The sequence below is a fragment of the Pseudophryne corroboree genome, chromosome 2, assembly GCF_028390025.1.
Source record: "Pseudophryne corroboree isolate aPseCor3 chromosome 2, aPseCor3.hap2, whole genome shotgun sequence".
NCBI classification, from domain to species: Eukaryota; Metazoa; Chordata; class Amphibia; order Anura; family Myobatrachidae; genus Pseudophryne; species Pseudophryne corroboree.
In genome coordinates, this window is record NC_086445.1 from 592722384 (window position 1) to 592744618 (window position 22235).

Genomic DNA, 22235 nt, shown 5'->3' on the forward strand with positions numbered 1-22235 from the left:
TAACATATAACAAAAAGCATTACTTCAGTATCATATAATTTTGGATCCCATTGTAAATATTTTTTTATTCCTTGGTGTAAACTATAGTACTGCCTCCTTTTGTATAAAATAAGTTTTGATAATAAAAGGTAAATGCCGTTATCTACATTTGGTTTACCATATAAAATTCACAGAAATTGTGCAAATGGCATCTCATTAATAGTAATGACTGGTACCAGATGTTTCATTTTATTTATTATGGTTTATTTGTATAGTTCCGCTATAGTACAAATCATGAATCTAGAGTATCTGGAGAAGACCCACTGAAACCTGTGACAAACATACAAACATACTACAAGTCTACCTCAGAGAAAGTACATAAAGGCTTTGCAGTTACCAGCTAAACTGGAAATACCTCCAGTAAGTGGCAGCCTTCTTAAAATATCTTGTTCTGCTAAATAATATCTCTTGTGCAGGAATACATAAGAAAGGTCCACAGTAAAGCTGTACAAATGTCAATAGGTCAATGCAGACGAGGTTATAATTTTATTTGAAAGCATTTTAATTGTGTCGGTATTATAACTTTAAACATGCCAACATGGTTAAAATATTTAAATAACATTGCAACTGTGTTGGCATTGCCCCGTCTACATAATGTTGTCAACAGTCTAGCTAGTCAACACTTCCCTTTTGCTTTGGGATTCAGAATCTGGCACATTACTTTGGCCATACCTTCCAACTGTCCCGATTTTCGCGGGACAGTCCCGTTTTTTGGGGACTGTCCCGCTGTCCCACGGTGGGGGGGGCAGTTGGGAGGCTCTGTCTCTTGCTGCCCTGCTTAGCAGAGCAGCGGCGAATAGACGCTGTGCGCATGCGCACAGCTTCTATTCACTGGAGTCAGAGGGAGAGGTGGCATGCCAGCAGCTCACAGAGCGATGGGCATGCCCCCTCAGTGATGAAGACAGGGGCGTGTCTTGCGATCGCGGGTCCTCCGTGAAGCCACGCCCCCTTTTCATAGGCCATGCCCCCTTTCTGGGAGCAAGTTTGAAGGTATGCTTTGACTATATGATTTTCAGCTAGGAGTGCCCTAATCTGCCCCCTTCACCTGAGGCAGCCAAGTTATAATTCTCCTTTGGTCGTCAGCATCTTAAGGGGAGATGTACTAAGCAGTGATAATAGTGAAGAAGTGAGCCATTTATAATTTGCATACTATAAAATTATACAGAGCAGCTGATTGGTTGCCATGGGCAACTTCTCCACTGGCTCACTTCTCCACTCTTTTCACTGCTTAGTACATCTCTCCCTTATTGTGCTTTCCTGTTGTACACCTGTATAGATATCCCAACTGTGACTTTAACGGGTGTAGTATGGCTGACCGGCGGTCTCCTGACCGCCGGTCAGCTTACCGACGCCGGGATCCCGGCGGGGAGGGGCGAGTACAGCAAGCCGGTCAGCTTACCGACGCCGGGATCCCGGCAGCATACCGACGCCGGGATCCCGGCGGGGAGGGGCGAGTACAGCAAGCCCCTTGCGGGCTCGCTGCGCTCGCCACGCTGCGGGCTCGGTGGCGACCTGCGGTCGCCACGGGTTCTATTCCCACTCTATGGGTGTCGTGGACACCCACGAGTGGAAATAGTCCCTGTTGGTCAGCATGCCGACCATCGGGATACTGAGCCGGCGGGATGGTGGAGGAGGTCATGTGACTGTCGGTCAGCAGACCACCGGTCACATGAATACCACCCACTTTAACTACTGCCCCTACTTTTAATGTTTTTTCTTCTTTCCATGTGATTAACTGAAATAATTGTTAATCAGGGAGAATACTTTGTTGTTGGAAGTTATTTGTATGCTGCAATGATATGTTTAATGTCACTGAATCACAGAGGTGGTTGGTATACTGAATACCTGTAATCAATAGATTAGAGTTCAGAATAATCTGGGAATACACTGCTAGCTTTATCACTGGCATGCAGATGACAATATTATTTATAATACAATTTCTGTATAAAATATTCAGTTGTTTCCCTAGTTCCCCAAAAAGATACAGTAGTTGCAGGGGCGTAGCCAGAACTTTGTGGGCCCCATAGCAACATTTTGAAGGGGCCCCTGTCACAATGCTTCTAGAGAGACACTTCTCTGCAGCAGTTGTTAATTTTCTGCCCTATAATAGTCCCTAATTGTATGCGCTATAATGCCCTAGTTCATTTTCTGAACCACAGTAGAGCCTTATTTAATGTTATGCCCCATGGTAGTGCCCTAGTTTCTTTTATGAATCGTAGTAGTGCTTACGTTCACCCTATGTCACATTTCAGAGCTGCCAATACACATTATGCCGTACAGTACCCCCAATTCACATTATTATATATAGTGCTCCCCATTCATATTGTGCCTCATTACAGTGCACCGGTTCATATTATATAACATTAAAATGCCCTCCAGTTCATTCTATAGCACACTACAATGAGCAGGTCCAGGGACATATCTAGATATATTGCAAAGTTAGAAAGGAGCCCTACATACCACCCAATGGTGAAAAAGTATATAACACATGTAATTGTGACAGGGAAGGTGGGCCCCTCTCAGCTCTGGGCCCCATAGCAGCTGCACTGCCTGCACCTATGGTAGCTATGCCCTTGAGTAGTTGTATGACAAGGTATAGCATGTGTACTGCACTGGAGGATGGACCACACCTTGGGCCTAATTCAGATCTGATCGTAGCCGTGCAGAATTTTGCACAGCTACGATCAGTTACTCAGACATGCAAGGGGACGCCCAGCACAGGGCTAGTCCGCCCTGCATGTCTGGCCCTACTGCCTCCCGCACAAGTACAAAAGCATTGCACGGCGGCAATGTTTTTGTACTTGACGAGTAGCTCCCTACCTGCGCAGCTCCTTTTTGCTGGCAGGGAGCTACTCGTCGCTGTCTGGGTCGCAGCAGCTGCACGTAATGTCACGCAGCCATTGCGGCCCTCTGCCCGCACGGTCTGTACACGCCTGCGTTGCCCGGACCGCACCCCTAAAACAGCGGCCAAACGCCACCGGCCCGCCCAGCTACCGCCTCTGCCTGTCAATCAGGCAGAGGCGATCGCAGGGCTGAGATGGCCATCAGCTGTCTGGAATGTGCTGGTGCACTGCGACACATGCGCAGTTCAGACCTGATCGGCTGCTGTGCGAAAATGCACAGCAGCGATCAGGTCTGAATTAGGCCCATTGTGCACTGCAAAAGCAAAGTGGGCACATCCAGGGAGATGTGTGCAAAGATAAGATGGGGCCCATAAGATTTCTCATAAGGCTCTGAAAGCAGAATTCGGGAGTGTATTATTTATATACTATACTAAACTCTATATGCAGAGCTTTATTCCTTCAGGTATGCTTCATGCCAGGACACTAGCAAGTGATTTTTGTTATGAAAAAGTATGCGTTAATGCAATAATTGGGATTTATATAAAAGCAATTTGAATGGGGTTTCAAATACAAATAGGCCACATTTTGTTTGACATAGGCACTCTTTTTGTTCAGGTGCATATTATGGCATAATGATGTAACTTGATATAATTGTACACCTGACTAGTGCTATTAATGCGCTTTTATGCTACATGAAGCTGTATGAGGTAGTGAAACAAGGCGAATTGGGAATTTTAAGGTGATCACCACCCTACACCAATGCATACTCATGGGGGTATTGCTATAGTAGACTGCAGAGCATGTTTGATTTCTAAAGTCCTCAATTAGTGTATACCTTACAGACAGGTGAAGGCTTGACATTATCTAATGAATGTCAGTAAATGTACTTGTAGTGGGCTGCCCTGATGTTCTTGAAAGTTTTAAGTGGAGGCACAATTTTCTAAACTGTCTGGTTTATAATATTCACTCCCCAGCTTTGGTACAGCTGTTACACATGGTTTCAGTATGGGATCTCAGCGGTCATAATACAGACACTGGGATTCTGATGCTGGCAAGACCGACAGGGGTGAGTGTGGGGTGTTCACCCTCCTCCCCTACCCCCTAACGCTTTGTTCCCGCAGCCTAACCCTAACTTTCCCCATTAGTGCCTGACCCTAACCACCCACCGGAGCTGCCTAAACCTAACTCCCCTTCCCTGCTGCCGAAACCTAACCCTTCCATCTGGTGCCTCAACCTAACTTCCCATCCCCTAAACCTAACCCACCAGGTATACTTACTGTTGGGTTGCTGGCTGTCAGTGTTCTCCCTCCTCCCCTACCCCCTAACCTTCTGTTCCCGCAGCCTAACCCTAACTTCCCCCCTTAGTGCCTGACCCTAATCACCCCCCGGAGGTGCCTAAACCTAACTCCCCTTCCCCGCTGCCTAAGCCTAACCCTCCCATCTGGTGCCTAAACCTAACCCCCCCCCCTCCCCTACACCTAACCCACCGGGTAGGCTTAAGGTCGGGTTGCTGGCTGTTGGAATTCTGGCGTCTGTGTCCTGGCCCTTTTGGAGTCCCGGCGTCGGGATTCTGGCAGTGGTATTTCAACAGCCGGGATCCTGTCAGCCGGCATTCTGACTGCATCCCGTTATATGTCAATAGATTGCAGGTTAGCATTACTGTTCATCATGACTTTTATTTGGGTGTGAAGGTCAAGTCCAGTTCAGTAACATCATATAGTTGTCACAGAACAATACTGCATGTTGTATGAAGTGTAGAATAATATTTAAATATAATAGTTTGTCAATATATCTAGGGCATTAATAGTGTGATGTTATAATTTGTCACGTAATAGTGATGGAGAAGAAATACTATATATAGGTTTGTGGGACCATTTATAATGTTTTCATGTTGTGGACGGGACGGGTTATATTACATGCCTAGCACCATATAAGGTTCCTATCAACTGAGACTGCAAACATGACATTTTTGTACTAGAATTACTGCAAAGTTACTGACTCAATGTTTTCTCATTGAAACATTTTTCGTTAGAAGTTACACATAAATATTACAGCTTTTAAGGGGGTTATGTTCTATATTTTGCAAAATAAATGTAAAAAGCTTACCTGTTAACTTTGGAGTTAATAAACAGTGTTGCAGTGCAAGTATCTACCTGACGTATGGGTGGTGTTGCTGACCCAGGAGTGACATTTCCTCTCCCGTCAACCTTTGTCTCGCTTCCCCCTCCCCTCTCTCTCTCGCCACTGTGCCACCTCATTTGCCCTTTTTATTCTATTTCACGGATTCCATTGACTGTCTGTATTCTCTTTCCATAAGACATCGGCCCCTTAGAGCAGAAAATTGTGTGAATTGATTGGAAAACAAAATTGGAAAAGAAAAACAGCAAGAGACTGGAGACATAGAAAGGAAGACAGAGAGACAGAGGGGGGCGGTTGTGGGAGCTGTGGGCGGTTCTCAAATTAGCAATTTCCCCCCTGACATCACGGCCCAAATAAGGAGCTTTGAAATAAACGTGTGTTATTTTCTTTCATGCTTTCCTCCTGACACTGAAGATTCACTGCAGGCAGACCAGACACAAGCAGGGAGCAGGTGAGACATGCATACTACCTATTTTATTATGCCAGAACTCTTTTATAAATCACACATAAGGGTTAAGGAAGGGTTAACCGTGCAGAATCCCATCAGACAGCTTCTTTAAATGAAGTCGCTGTGTGAGTAAAGACTGTAGATGGGAGGGGTGGTAGCTGAGGATCCCCCATCTGCTGCAGAAGGAGGGAGATTGGGTCAGTAGGGATTACAGAAGGTCCTTGTGGTACTGCTACTGTGTCTGATGACACTTTTAGAAACATTATAGGGGTATTATTCAGTCCTTCATCTCTTTCGAGTGTTGAGATGGCATGGGTTATGTCTGCATCCCTCATTAAAGCTATTTTTTTATATTCCGTTTTTGCCATTACTTAAAATTTACCCTCAAAATCTCATTTTGCATAAACTGCATTGTGCATTTGGTGATGATTTCCTTTATGTTTTGTATCTCCTCTCGCTTTCTCCATTTTCTTTTTTATATTTTGTCCTTTATCTGTCTTCACTTTCTCTTTGTTGCAGGGCTCCACAGTATTTTATATTGAGTGTGTAAAGGTTTTTTACCGGTATATGCATTTCTACAATCGAGACTTTGGGGGTTGCATTCTGTTTTGTTCTGCTTGTCCTGATGATAGATTAAGATACATGTGGTGCATTGCTGTTTAATACTGTAGTATGTTTTGAGATCTTTGTATAGGAAGGCAATATCTTCTGTACTAACAGCAGGCCCATTATAGGCCATCCTATATCTTTGTCTTGTGGTGTGTTGATATATTGAAAGAATATTCCATACATATAGATATTATATTTAAATGAGATGTGGAACAGATGGGTCTTTAATGCTAAGAGTCTTGTATACAATTCTTCACTTTAATAATAACGCCATGATTAAATCGTGAAAATAGTGAGTAAATCAAATGCTGCAGTGCTGCTTTGTGTATTTATCTTTAGTGTAAGGTCAAGAAATGGAATCAGTTGTGTTCTGAAAGTAGTGCAAGTTTAATGTAAAAATCCCTCTATTCTCAGCCAAAGCATTTCAGTCAATCTAGAGACAGTTTCCTCCTCTCAACAATACTGCCTGTTCAGTCCGCATATATAATGGCTCTCTGTGCGTACAGATTTTTTCAGTATATGGGCACTTTACTATTGCATTAGTTTTTCTATATTGCAGTATAAGCAATGTAATCCTCCTATGTGTTACACATTTAGGTCCATGTGATTGTGAGCTCTTGAGAACAGAGCAATACTGTGCGTTTTAAAAAAGGGGAGGTGTATTTGGGAGGCAACCCTCTGTAAGGCCTCTGTCCTGGGATGAGAAGCTCTCTTGTTATTTGACCACTTTACAGCTGTATCGGGACCAGCAGCCTGAGTCAGGATGTAGGGAAACCTCTTGCCTCCCCCACCCATGCCATCGTCACACACTACACAAGTAAGAGGTGGCTAGTTATGAAGAATCTGAATTGAGCCTATGCTGTTACTGGAAGTGGACCATTTTGTGAGTGAAATTGGGTGACCTTTGTGGATTGAATTGAGCAATGCGTTGATACACCTCTTCCACGTGCTGTTTTACCTCAGGTAGACATGATTCTGTTTTAGAATGGTTGGTCCAAAATTGATAATAAAGCATACATTTTCATATCCTCTACTTTGTATAATGTATTTAAAATAAGCTTTGTGACCGTCTAAAATATGTATAACCACATTTTATAATGACAGAAATTGGGTTTTCTAGAGCCACTTATAGTTGCTTGACCCAGTTTGAAGGCAGTATACATTTACAAATCAAACTTCCTGGCAGGATGTGGTAGCATGTGCTGTTTGATTGGTTTGCCATAAGTACCAATTACACCAGCAGCAAATAACCAGGACCAAAAGGAATACTGCATCTGTTTCAATCATTATTGATACACATGCTATTTATCAATAATTGTGTGCTTGAGTTGGAATAATATTTAAAGAAAATGCAACACTGTTATTTGACACTAGTTTCATTCTTAAGGGCAAACATACTTTGGAACTTAAAACCGGTTCTCGTTTTCATACCATCTTAGCATTGCAGAAGTTATGGTTCAGACTTTTCAGTCAAAAGTTATTGTTCAGATACTTGGACATATGTATGATGTCCTTTTTTTAGAAATTAATACTTTGGGCGTGGCTTTTTTTAAAAACATACACAGCCGACACTGAGTGCTCCAGTTTTTGTTGTTGTTTTTCTTTACCATCTTTGGATCTAGGACTGTAGCCCCTGATTGTGGCATACATTGTATGGTGTATCAGGAATCTTTCTTCATTAGGTTCCTTGCTTAACTGGAAATATTACTAGCTAGCTTGTCAGTTACTTGTTGATGCAATTTAATTTAGGACTTGGCATATCATGGGCAACTTTTGGAGTTTCTTGTGACTCTCAAAAGTCCTCCCATGGTTAAGGGGAGTTTGAAAAAATATATTGTTAAAAATAAAATCCTATTCTGCTTTGTGACCCTATACCTGTGGCTGAGTATACTTGCTGGGAGATGTGGCTAAATACACTATATAAAATATGTGGCTAATTACACTACATAAGCTTTCACAGCATTTTGCTGAAAGCCCCATCCCATCTTCTCCATGATTAGCAGTCTTCTCTGGAAGCATTGTTGGGGCACAGATACACGTTTTCACATTTTAGATACTAAAAGGGGTCTATTCATAAACCAGTGAAAAGAGTGGAGAAGTGAGCCAGTGGAGAAGTTGCCCATGGCGACCAATCAACTGCTAGGTATACTTTTATAGAATGCACTTTAGAAATGTTACCTCAGCACTGATGATTGCCATGGGCAACTTCTTCGTAGGCTCACTTCTCCACTCTTTTCATTGCTTCATGAATAGATCCCTAAGTGTCAATAGGAAAGGGCCATTCCACACAATTTATAACCTAGGAGCATTTAAAAAAAAAAAAATGTGATAGATAGCACTTCCGAGTTATTAGGTGTGTCTTCTTCTCCTGCTACTTCTACCTCTCTGACTTCACCTTATTAAATTCCACAGACTCTTGGTAAGGTTGTACAGAAAACTATAAAAGCTTTGGCAATATTACCATGTAAATAGCTAGCAGCTCTGGTTTGGTGGATGAGGTGGTTCAAATACTACATAAGGTCAAGCAATATTAACTCTGTGGCACAAGCATTAAGCCTACTGAAGATAGAGAAAAGGTGGTAGCATTCTTTTGTCGATCAGACATTGTATATACATGTGTGATGAAATGACTGTGTGGGAAATGGTATTAGAACGCGTGTTCAATTACAACGCACATGAAAGATGCACATGATTTGCTAAAATCAGAGATTTCAGACATAAACTTTGTATATTCAAAGTTTTACAGTCTTAAGTCCCATACACGCTAGACGAGAAAGTGAAATATCTCGCTCAGAAGGGCCGATCTGAGTGAGATCTTTTACAATCCTGCGCATCGTTAACAACCCCCTCCCTCGACTGAACATGTACAGAAGAGGGAGGTCCTCGTTAACAGCATGGCCGTCGTTCCCCCCGCCACCTCCCTGCCATCGTTCCCATCCCCACCGGCATTGGCAAGTGTGTATGCACTTGCCAATGCTGGCACCCCGCCGGGTACCAGTCGCTGCCAATATCGGCTTCAGCAGGGATCGTCTAGTGTGTTCTGGGCTTTAAGCTGCCCATACACCAAAAGATTTATCTTTCAATCTGGTTAGTTGGAACAAAAATCTGGAGATGGATGGGAGCAAATGACATGGATGCGAGCAAATGACAGTTGACCATTTGAAATGGTCAACTGTCATTTGCTCCCATCCATTACCAGATTTTCGTTCCAACCAGCCAGATTGGAAGATAAATCTTTAGGTGTATGGGCACTTTAAGACCATAAAATGTTCGTTTGGGTTTAGTATGTTTGACCGTCGGACGGGATGCCGGCAATCACAATACCAATACTGGCAGTGTCGAACTGACTGACCGAGGAACCGCCTCTATTCCATTTATGTCGGGACAAAGTTTAGAAGCACCCGGATCTTTACACTCACTACCTGCATTGCAGGTGCGAGTGCAGAGAACTGGGTGTCTCTAAACATTGTCACTGCATAAATGGACAGGAGGCGGCTCCTCAGTCAGTCACTCCGGTGCAGAACACTGGCGTCCCGTTCTTTGAAATACTGACAGGGCAGAGGTATGTATGTTATCCGTTCCCCCCTACCCTCTGACCCTCCCTTTCTGTTGCCTAACCCTAACCTCCCCCCTGTGGTACCTAAACCAACCCCCCCCCCTTCCCCGCAGCCTAACCCTTCCCCTTAGTGCCTAAACCTAACCTCCCCCGGTGGAACCTAACCCCCTCCCGCAGCTTAACCCTAACTTCCCTGTTCCCCACCACCACCGCCACCTCCCACAGCATAACCCTTCCTGGTGGCACCTAAACTTAACCCCCCCTCCCCGGGCCCTAACCTGCACGCTATACTTACGGTTGGAAAGCCATCTGTCAGGATTCCGGCATCAGTCTCCTGATCCTGATGGGATTCCGTCATTGACATTCTAACAGTTGTCAGAATTCTGGCTGCCGGAATCCCGACAGCCGGTATCTTAATCGCATCCTGTTCTTTTTCATTAAAGACGTTCCTAGTGACCAATGCAAATGCAATACTTATTAAAATGTTATATTGCTGTTGAAGGGGATAGGAGATGAATATGACAATGATCTTTAGAAAAAGGTGTTGTATAGTTCTGACTTAGGGGTAAATGTATTAGCCGTTGTTATGGGGGAGAAGCGGTATCATCGCACATTATATGCGCTATACCACTTCTCCCCCATGTATGAATGTGCCAGTATGCGCCCATGTATGAATGTGCCAGTATGTGGGGGCATTGTATGAACGGTTCCACAGTTGCATCTATGGATTTTGACAGCTGTAGGTGGCGATGCCCTATCTCCACAGCAGGGACAGAGCTGTCCCTGGCTATGGCGGGTGCCGGCTCCGGACTGCGCAGGGGATGTTGTGTGATTGGCTCACTCCCCTGCTTTGCAGACAAAATGTTAATACATCTTGTCGCTGTCCCTTCCTGCCTCGCCAAGGTAATAAGGCGAAGCAGGAAGTGTTATAGCGGCACGAGGAGTGCCGCTATAATACATTTACCCTTTAAAATCTAACACTAAGCTCATTACAGCTGGTCAAGTATCCATAGATTTTCATACAATGTGACATACTAGATTACCTGTCACATAGATGACTGGCATAACTTTATCTCATACAAATATTATAATATAATAAAGTTTTAGTAAATTATGTTTAATGATATTTGTTTAGTCCTTTGCCAACCTGTAAATAAATTCATATCACATTTGGAACGTATGATTCACAAGGGGTAATTAAATCGTTTATTGCTCCTGTCTAAAGTGACCGGGAGCGATTTAGTTGTTTGTGTGACCAGGCTTACGCTTACCGCGACTGCTTAATTTTCGTGTCCAAATGCACGGGATTAACCGTGTTAAGCAGCATCTTACGTGCTAAGTGCAGCCCAAAAGCCCTGCTTTATGCCGATGTCTGCTCGAACCTCAGGAGGGGGTGAGCCGAATTCTGCAATGAGTGCAGCCTTGGTGCCCAAAACAGTTGAATACAGTAGCTCTCTGCACTTTGGACGGAACGATAAACACTTGAATCTCTCTCACAGAACTTTAAAGGAGAAATAATGTGACTTCATACATGATCATGCAAAGAAATGGTAAATGATCAGATGTTACAAACTTATATATATTCTGTGCTAAAATTTATTGTAGTAACCTTCTGTTGTACTTTATAAAATACAGTTTGGTCTCCGTTTCTCCGTTTATGAACTAGATTACCTTAATTATATGTGTATGTAAAGTATGTTTGTCACATATGTGATTGTGGAATTGCCAAAACATTATGTTTCCCTTTTAAACCGTTAGTGTTTACTGATGCGAGTGGTTCCATCTTCTGGTTATGAGGAGTGGATTTTCCAGTTACACTACATGGGGTTATGGCTACATTGTTAAGGTGAGGTTGTCCAAAATTAGTTAATAGGGGTACGTTGTCCGCACTGTGCTCAGAGTTGAGCAGTGCTTTTCTTGCTGTTGCCAGTACTGTGTTGTTCTTAGACAAAATGTGTAATGAAGAAAGACTTGGCAGGAGCAATTTGCTTTCCCTCTTTGTCTCCTTCCTCCTGCTGAGAGCAGCATTTTTTTTTGCTGGTAGCTTTAAGGATACAAACGCTGGACTGCAGCAGACATTTTAGGGCCCGTTGGATCAGGTACAATTTTTATAACGTCTGATTGGTTGCTCTACGTAGCGCCACCACTTTTTGTATAGTTACCCATGCATCATTTTTCATAAATGTCTCCTGAATGTAGTAGTTTACCATTGCAGTTGGTAGGTACCTGTCTTAACTCTGGATTTTGAACATTGTGATGCTCAAATGTTCTAGTTTTTGATCAAGCTGAAATCATTCCATGTTGCTTGCTGAAAAATTTGCAAATGCAAGAGACACCCTACAGTGAAATGGCCCTAAGATGTACTATTTATTTATTAACAGTTTCTTATATAGCGCAGCAAATTCCGTTGCGCTTTACAATTGGACACAATGATAAAACAAAACTGGGTAATAAACAAACAGTCATAGAGGTAGGAGGGCCCTGCTCGCAAGCTTACAATCTATATGTACAGTATATGTCATGTTTTACATTTGTTTGAGAAACAATTACTTATTCTGTCTGAGGTGTGGTTTATTGATCCCCTTTAGATGCACAGCTTTCGCCTTTTTAAACATATATTTTATGTTAATACATTAATATACATTAATTTATGTTTTAATGTACTTGCTGCAAATTATATGGTTACTAGAGGTCTCAGATGATTTCCTCGATGAGCTATAAAAGCACATGGTTATATGCCACAGAAAGGCTTTAAGCCACAGAGAACATTGGTGTCTTCTAATTCCTGTAACAATTTACAGTCTGTTTCTATTATTCCTTATATACAAGTTTCCAAATGAACATCGAAACTCTCATCAAAACTTTTGGTTGACACTGACCTACTGTCTTGATCGGATCAGCTTTGTGCCAATTGGGTCGTAAAGTTGTAAGCTATATCTCATGTAGCACTACTCTGGATGGCAGAGCAGCAGTGAAATGGTAGATAACATTTAAAAGGTGGTCCCTAGGGGTGGGGAAAAAGACAGAGATGCAGTCCAGCATGCTGGAAGCATTTGTACTGATTCCCCAACTAGAAGTCTTGGTAGGTACATTTAAATGATGACATCAGAAATATTTGTACAGATGTTGTTTACAGAATTTCTGTTTTCATCACTTATGGCGAGTTGTAATGAAATCACAGATAATATTTTATGCATAGCATCACTTTTTTATGTTACACTGAAGTGCCAAAAGTCATGGGATAGCAGCATCTAAAGGTAATGGTAGGTATCGCCACTGTACTTCTTGAAAATGCCCAGACCTGCATCAGTTGTAATCTGACATCTCGTGAGTCAGTCTGAACGCCAACTAGGCTGCTCATGGCATGGCGACGCAAACTTATTGGAGTGCGAACAGGGCATGATAGCGGGTGCCCCGACAGATGGGACATTCCATTTCTGAAGTTGTGTGGTCATTCAACATTCCTTGGTCTACGGTGTTATGTGTATACCACAAATACTTTATCAAAGGCGTTATCACCCACCGTAGACAGCACAGTGACTGGCCACGGGTGCATAATGATCGTGACCAGTGGTGTATAGCCAGATTGTCTATTATAACAGACAAGCAATTCTGGCTCAAATCATATGCACATTCAATGCAAGAGGTACCAAACACATATCCAACAGGTCAGTGCAGCATTCTGTAGCTTCCATTGGATCTGAGAGTAGAAGACCCACAAGAGTGCCCCTGTCAAAACTATGACACTGGACACAGTGCCTCAACTGGGTTTGTGATGTCACTAATTGAACCCTGGAAGACTGGCAACATGTTGCATGGTCTGATGAGTCACTGTTTCAGTTGTTTTTGGCCGATGGTAGGGTTTGGGTATGGTGCAGACCCCATGATGCCATGGACCTCAGTTGTGGTTCCATAATGGTGTGGGGTTTGTTCACAAGGGATGGGTTGGGTCCGCTGGACACATCATTGACCGGTAACCAATACGCTGCTTTGCATGGTGACCATTTGCAGCCCTTCGTGGTCATCATGTACCCCCACAACAATGGAATATTCCAGCAGGATAATGCACTGTGTCATCTGTCCCAAGTTGTCCAGAATTGGTTCGAGGAGCACTCTGGAGAGGTCTTCTGTGGAATCGATGCCACTTTGAGTTGCTGCACTTTGCTGGGCTAGAGGGAGTCCTATACAATACTATGCACCTATCCCATGACTTTTGGCATTATTAGTCACCAAGGAGTTAGAGGGACATAAAACATAATACAGGTCATCTGCTTTTATACATGTATTGGAAATCCAAGGTATTGGCAAAACTGAGGATTTTGATATTAAAGTTGTGCCATTTGTTTCCAGAAAATAGTTGAACACTTATTCAACTAGCTGTGATAATTTACCATGGCTGATTGATCATCCTGGCCTATTGAATTAGCCCCATTACCAGCAGTATAGTGGATTTATTTTCACTTGTCCTGGCCAAAGCTACAAACACTAAAACACACGGATCCGGATCCTGTATGTTTTTGCTTGTGAGCTGGTATTTTTCCACGTGAAAAAAATGGGGGAGGGGGGGGGGGGGAGATTAATTGGATTGCACAATAATGAACATGGGGCAAAAATCTTACCATATCTGTTTGAATATCCCCCTATGGGTTAGATGTGGTGTGGATTATTAGATCTACACTAAAAAGGTCTACAGTCAGTAGGTCTACCACTAATGGTAGACCTGCATTAGGTCGACAGGGTCAAAAGGGTCAATAGAATAGGTAGACAGTAAGAATGGTCGATAGGGTCAAAAGGTCAACATGGAAATGGTAGACACAAAAATGGTAGACACACAAAATTTAGGGGGGAGGGGGGTTTTGTCACTTGCCAAAAACAAGCCCCATTAGTGTACTGCGTCCCCTCGTATGGCTCGCTATGCTTCGGGCATGTTACTATTCCCAGTTGTAGTCCATGTGGATGGAAAAGTATGAAAAAGTTGAAAAAAGGAAAAATAAATTAAAAAAACTTGTGGCTACCATATGCGTGCCGACCATTGTTATGTCAATATTTTGACCCTGTCGACCTTTTAACCATGTCGACCTGTTGAACTGTCGACCTAATGCATGTCAACCATTAGTGGTAGACCTATTCTCTGTAGACCTTTTTAGTGTAGCTTTATAGTCCGGATACCAGGGAGATGTAAGAAGATGTGGTATGTGCCAAATTGTAAAATGCGCTCTAACCAGTGCTATTTCACACTTACAATGAACATCAGTATGTATGAAAGCAGATATAATTAAAAAACCATAAGTGCACTTTTGTGGCTTATCATTTTTTCACATATTGGTAGGATAATCTGTTGGTATAAGTCCTAACCTGCCGGTGGCTTCTGTGTAAGGTCCTGGCTACGCACGATGAGAATTCGTACAGTTGGTAATGTTGCTGCTATAATATATAGTTATATTGCTGAACACGACCAACTGGACAAAGGGGCCTGATTCTGAGCTGCACATAAAGCAGTAGCAAGTGTGAATGGCCGTGGCAGCCATAGTTACTACTTTATGGTTCTGTGAGTATCTATACGGCTTCATGCGTATAGTCATACTTCCCACTGTTTTTATGTCTGCAGGCATCATCATTAATTTTCCCATGCTGGGGGAAAAAGATCCATCTGAAACAAGAGTCCCTTCGTCATGCACGCAACTCATAATAGCACAGATGTCTGACTACACGCCCACAACACTTACGTGTAACTAATCCCTGACATGCATCTGTAAGGTAGTTTCCCAGTTAACACCAGAAATGCCCATTTCACTAACAGAGAGCACAGGCTACTGACAATGCCTCCGTCAAGGTGCATATGCATGGTGTGGCACATGGAACTTTGCTAAAAGCATCCTCTTTTGGCCTTGCATGCAACTCAGAATCAGGCCCTTAATCTGACTGTAATGTGTACATTTATTTTAGCATACGACCTGTTATTTCTGTATTGTCTAAGGCTGTGTACACACTAGTACGATGTGCCCCCCATGCGATATTGTATACAATTTCCAGACATATGGTACCTGTATTGGGCTTGCACACTATACAATGAAACAATAAGATAAGATGAAATGATATCTTAAGGTGCTGGAGTTGTTTTTAAGGGAGCACAAGCAGAAGAAGGAGGAGGGTCCAGGCTGACGTCAACGCCCTAAAATCGTATGGTTGTATGTACACACTACAAAAAAGCTCATGATATTGCACCATCAAGACTTCATGCAGGTCAGATATTGGATTTCCACGGGAGCGTGCATCATATGATAAATCATGTACACACTATCCGAGATTGTATGCAATCATACAATATCAGCTCATAGTGTGTATGTAGCTTTAGTTATCCAAACAGCTTAATCAGTTTTACCTATTTTGCTGCATTTTCTGTACTGGAAAAATATTGCTAATTATTTTTCCTTATTTTAGTTAACAGAAGCACACACACACACACAACTGACACATAGTAAAAACCTTTATGTCCACACACTTGTGATTTTTTTAAGCTATAGATTGTATAGTCACAGAAGTTGGTTGGACATATGTCCATTTGCATAGCTTAAAATAGTGCTGCATACGCTCACACAAAAAAAGGTCCTATGCCTCCATCTATATACACTTCTGACACTTGCACCTACTTGCGCTGGGAGAGGCAGACTGTGGAGGTACAAATTCAGACCATGGGGTATATTTACTAAAATTCGTGTTTGTGACAATTAGAGTTTAATCTCTTAATTTTTTTTTTATCGGACGTATTTTACTGCAACTTTTTGAATCCATTTTCAGTAATTTACTAAGCTGCCGAGTTTTCTATTTTCGTATTTTCCGATGTCGATGTGATTCGTATTGTTGGGCAGTGTTTTATGGGAGTGATTAGTAAAACACTGCCGGACATAACACAATGAAGCCCGGCCAGATCAGTGAGATCTGTGCAGGGCTTCATTGTGTACATTATGAGAAGTGTTTAAAGAGTTAAAAGTTGGAAAAAAAATTGCGTGGGGTCCTCCCTCCTAAGCATAATCAGCCTCGGCCTTTTTGAGCCGGACCTGGTTGTAAAAATACAGGGGGGAAAATGCGTAGGGTTCCCCCATACTTATATTACCAGCACCGTGCTCTTGGACCGGCCCTGGTTCCAAAAATACGGGGGACAAAAGACGTAGGGGTCCCCTACACCAGCACCAGGCTCCACTAGCCAAAGAGATAATGCCACAGCCGGGGGACACTTTTATATAGGTCCCTGCAGCCGTGGCATTACCCCCCCCCCCCCCATCAATCACCCCTGGCCGGGGTTCCCTGGAGGAGTGGGGACCCCTTAAATCAAGGGGTCCCCCCCCCCCTCTATGCACCGAAGGGCTAGTGGTGAAGCCCGAGGCTGGACCCCATCCCTGGGCGGTGGATGGGGGGGCTGATAGCCTTTGTGTAAAAACAGAATATTGTCTTTTGTGGTAGAACTACAAGTCCCAGCACGCCTCCCCTGCAAGCTGGTACTTGGAGAACCACAAGTACCAGCATGAGGGGAAATAACGGGCCTGCTGGTACCTGTAGTTTTACAACAAAATAAATACCCAAATAAAACAGAACACACACACCTTGAAAGTAAAACTTTAATCAACATACATGCACACTTACACACTCACTCACACATACTTACCTAGTGTCCCACGGTGCCCCTCGGTCCCCTTGTTAACGTAGAATCCAATTGGAAAGCTGTAAAGAAAAGCCCATAATACTCACCTATTTTCCAGTGGTGATCGGTCCTCTTCGTTCCATGTAGCATACGAATAGCCCCAACACTGCAGAGATTTGTGTTTAGTAAATTCCCGAGATGACACTTAGAAAGAAAAAAAAACTCGGACAAAATCGGGACCTTAGTAAATATACCCCCTTGTGTATGTAATCATAAACTGAGACAGAGATGCAGATCTGCCTGTCAGTAGCTACCGTATCATTGTGGATGCTTGCAATCTGGTGCAAATACATTTAGGTGATGATAACTGTTACCAGTACTAGCAAACCACTTCTGATAGGCTGATTGTGATCTCATCTCTCAAGTTAATAGATGCTTTCTTTATGAATTGTAAATGTATGATTTTTTGCTTTTAAAATTAGCTTTTTGTTAGTATAATTCGCACAAGAGAAGATTATACCTGCTTTATTATAGAGCGATGCACATGCACAGTGCACACATTGGCATACATCTTCCTACATACTGTAATACAATTCTGCATATATATGCATACACACCAGGGAATACATTTTCTAAAGGTCGATTTTAATCAATTTTAATTCGATCTAAATTGATGTTGTGTCTCAGGGGCTAAAATGCACATTTACTAAAACACAATTTTGAAATCTTAGATTAAAATCTACCTTTAGTAAATTTACCTCCTAACCTTGTCACTCATTTTCTTATGGCGCTCGTACTGTACTATAATGTCACATCTTTCACACTGAACATTAATAGGGACACTTCTAATCCTCACAGTGTGGGAGATGTACTAAGCCTAGGAAAATGAAAACGTTCACGCTAATAAAGCACCAGCCAATCAGCTTCTAACTGCCATGTTACAGGCTGTATTTGAAAAATGACTGTTAGGAGCTGATTGGCTGGTACTTTATCACCATGCAATTTATCACTTTATCACTTTTCAAGGCTTAGTATTACCCCTTTCACATCGCACAAATAACCCGGTATCGACCCGCTATATTGCCAGATCGACACGGGTCACTGTGCTGTGTGAAAGGGGCCATGGAGAATTCCTGGGTCACCTGACCCACTTATTCAACCCGGGTTATAAGAAGGGTTATTCCCGGGTTGAATACCAAGTCAGTGGCAGTGTGAACGGGTTGCCGTGTCGATGCAACCCGGTACACGTTCACTACATAGGAAGAGGTGGTGCGGAGATGAGCACATCTCCCAGTGCCGGCTCCGCCCCTCGTCTCTATGGCAACCCGACCCAGCATATTGCCGGGTCGTGAAGCCTTCTGTTAGGGTCCAATGCCGGATCCCACGCGGGAAGGACCCGTTTCCAATTCCCGGGTGGAGATGTGAAAGGGGTATATATCTGGCCCAGTGAGACCCTGCTTCTGCTGATCCCCCTCTCCCTTAATATTCTCCTGAAATAATAAGGACATATACCTCTCATCATACCTAATGCTTACACTTGAATTTGTCTGCCGCATAATACTGTATATAAACCAAAAGTCACATGTCCTTTAAATAGATACAGTATAGTCCAGTGGTTCTCAAACTGTGTGCCTAAGCACCCTGGGTGCCTTGGGATACTTAAAGGGGTGTCCTTGGTTGGTGGTCCAGAACCAGTTCAGATCACATGCTACCGCGCCAGCCCACAGTGTCTTCTCATTTTTGACAAGGATATTGGTTCTGCATATATGCATAATATAATATTTCATTATTTAAAAAAATACCTTTTAAACTATGTAAAAAAAAAATTTTTCCTGAATTTCTCAATAAAAAACTTTCAGCATAGGAGTACTGTGAAAAAAATTCTGATACACTAAGGTGGCAGTTGGGAACCACTGGTATAGTCCATTGAGGAGGCGTGTGTAGCAACTCCTGTTATACGGAAATACAAATGGCTACAATGGAGACTAATAATGTAGAAAGTTTTGCTAAGTTTAGGTACTAAGGTACCATGGCTTGTATGTCAGTTTGTAGCACACAATAGATTTATAATTTATACTTCAGCAGCTCTATCTAATGTTTCTTTAACCCCTTAAGTGGCATCCCTGGAAAATTTCCGGGCCAGCTGCGCAGTGCAGACTGGCAACCCCGGAAATGTTCCTGGCATACCACTGTTCCCCCTCTCTCCTCCTTGCAGTCCGTTCTGCCGGTGGGCGTTTGCAGAATGACGCGATCACATCATTCTGCAAATGCCCACCGGCAGAACGGAGTACAAGGGTTGAGGGGGGGAGAGCATATCAGTACACATGCTGCCCGGCGGAAGGCCATCGGTGGATTATCCATCAATGGTCACCATCGATGGATAACCTTGATGTTGTAAAACCATCAGGAATGGATCCATTGATGGTTTTACCCATCAATGGTCATCCCCTATTTACAGTACACATGCGGGCGGACCAGGGGGCGTGGCTTAGTGGGTGTCAGGGGGCAGAGCTAAGCTCCGTGCCCTGACACTTTGAGATTTTAAAAAAACAAACGGTAGCACTGAACCATGCATGGCGGGAAACCATCTGGTTCTCCCCATTGATGGTAAAAGTATTCAACATCGGTCATGGATCTCAGAGCATAAAACTCCTGGCAAAAAGCATGACACAACACGTAAAAACCTCTGGGAACGCGCATGAAACCCCTGGCAATGCGCAGGTAAAAAAAAAAATTAAACTTGCCCTGGGAGGTATGACCAAATTTGAAAAACCCGCCACTGAAGGGGTTAATGGTCACATCTATTTAATGCATTTCTTATTAAATTAGCAATTGCTTATTTAATTAGCAATATATTATAAAGATGGTTCTTGAGTACAAATTTCACAGGGTGTGGTTAATAAATTTGTTTTTACGAGCTAAGGGGGTAATTCAGATCTGATCGTAGATGTGCGAAAAAACGCACATCTACAATCAAATTCTTACACATGTGGGGGGACTCCCAGCACAGGGCAAGTCCGCCCCTCATGCCGGATACAGGATACAGCCCCCGGGTCAACATATGTAAGTATGTATGTGTGTAAGTGTGCATGTATGTACATTAAAGTTTTACTGTCACGGTGTGTGTGTTTTGTTTTTATTTGGGTATTTTTTTTGTAGCAGAACTACAGGTACCAGCGGGCCCATTCCCCCCCCCCCCCCCCCCCCCGCGCGCATGCTGGTACTTGTGGTTCTCCAAGTACCAGCTTGTGGGGGAGGCTTGCTGGGACTTGTAGTTCTGCTACAAAAAACAATATTCATTCTTTTTACATAAAAGGCTATCAGCCTCCCATCCACCACCCACGGATGGGGGGCACAGCCTCGGGTTTCATCCCTGGTCCTTGGGGGGCTGGAGGGGGGGGGGACCCCTTGATTTAAAGGGTCCATACTCCTCCAGGGTACCCCGGTCAGGGGTGACTAGTTGGGGATTTAATGCCAGGGCCGCAGGGACCAATATAAAAGTGTCCCCCGGCTGCAGCATTATCTCTCTGACTAGTGGAGCCCGGTGCTGCTGTTAAAAATACGGGGGACCCCTACGTTTTTTGTCCCCCGTATTTTTTGCACCAGGACCAGGCGCAGAGCCCGGGGCTGGTTGTTTAAATATGGCGGGACCCCAGTCAATTTTTTTTTAATGATTTTTAACTCTTTCTTCACTTCTCATAATATACACAATGAAGCCCTGCACGGATCTCACAGATCCGGCCGGGATTCATTGTGTTTTGTCAGGCAGTGTTTTACTAATCACTCTCGTAAAACACTGCCTGACATTACGAATGACATCGACATCGGAAAAAACGAAAATGCAGAATACGACGGCATAGTAAATGAGACGTAACAAAAACAAAGTGTTGCAAATTCACACTACCAATGTCATTCGTGTTTAATCTCCCACCAAGTTCCGACAATTACAAAGCTTAGTAAATATACCCCTTTGTGTGTAACTACGTATAGCATCTACGTATATGGATGTAACTCTCTGTTACAATGTTTGTGATAAACATCTGGATTGTTTCAAATTTAAAATGCACATAGCAAATTTTACCACAATTGTATCTACCACTGGTGAATAAAAATATGAAATGTGAACAAGCCTCACAATTGTTGTCCGCTGTAAATAAATACATTGTTTAAATGTAACGGATGTAACCAGGATAGGACATGGTAATTTCTGACATCAAGTACATGTCTGATTTCTCTGAAACTACAACAGATATTTATTCCATACTTTTTTACAATACAGCATAAACCACACAGATTGTTTTTAGTACAATTTTCAGGAAAGTCATTCTTATTACCTTGAGAATATTTAATGGAATGTATGTGTAACAGACGTAACCTGAAAATCGTCACGGACGTAACCATCAAATACTTTAATCAGGAAATGAAAAAAGGCCCCTTGCATTAACTGGTACACGGTCATTTACCTTTCTAGCAATGTTTTCAGATTGGTACCATATCTCATCATCTTTGTTTTAACTCTTTCACTAACATAAAACCACATGAAACACTGATTATAAACATATAATTTCTAACAGGACATTTGATATAAACTACAATAATCCCAAGTTTTTTACCTTTTGTTTTCAGAAAACAGCGATAGATAATCAGTAGCCACAATCAGTGTCTGCCTGATACCTGGTAACCATTACTGAAATAAGACAAAATGGCAGCATATCATGTGACACATTGTTACCAACCCATTTTTTAACTGCTATAGACTATGACTGATGCACTGGGAAATTAATTATTTGAATATTTCAACTTTTTTTTTTTTTTTCATGACCCATGTCCACTTTTGGTTGGAATTGCTTATAACACTGACTTACTGACATAGTGTGTATCTGTGGCAGCATACAGTGCATAGCACTAGTTTAGTGACACATTGTGTGTAACTATAGCAGATTACCCTGTATAGCATTGGCT

General features: G+C 42.8%; 1 protein-coding gene across 3 annotated transcripts in view; it reads left to right on the plus strand.

The window, feature by feature from the left end:
• HIVEP3 (HIVEP zinc finger 3) overlaps nucleotides 1-22235 on the plus strand; it is a 255814-nt gene that overhangs the window by 167735 nt on the left and 65844 nt on the right. The window contains exon 1 of one of the 3 annotated variants that reach the window (XM_063954615.1): nucleotides 5430-5472. The exons of the other annotated variants lie outside the window; for them this stretch is intronic. The gene's annotated coding sequence lies outside the window, so the exon portion shown is untranslated. Of the gene's footprint in view, nucleotides 1-5429; nucleotides 5473-22235 lie in introns of those variants that run through there. 3 annotated transcript variants of the gene reach the window in all.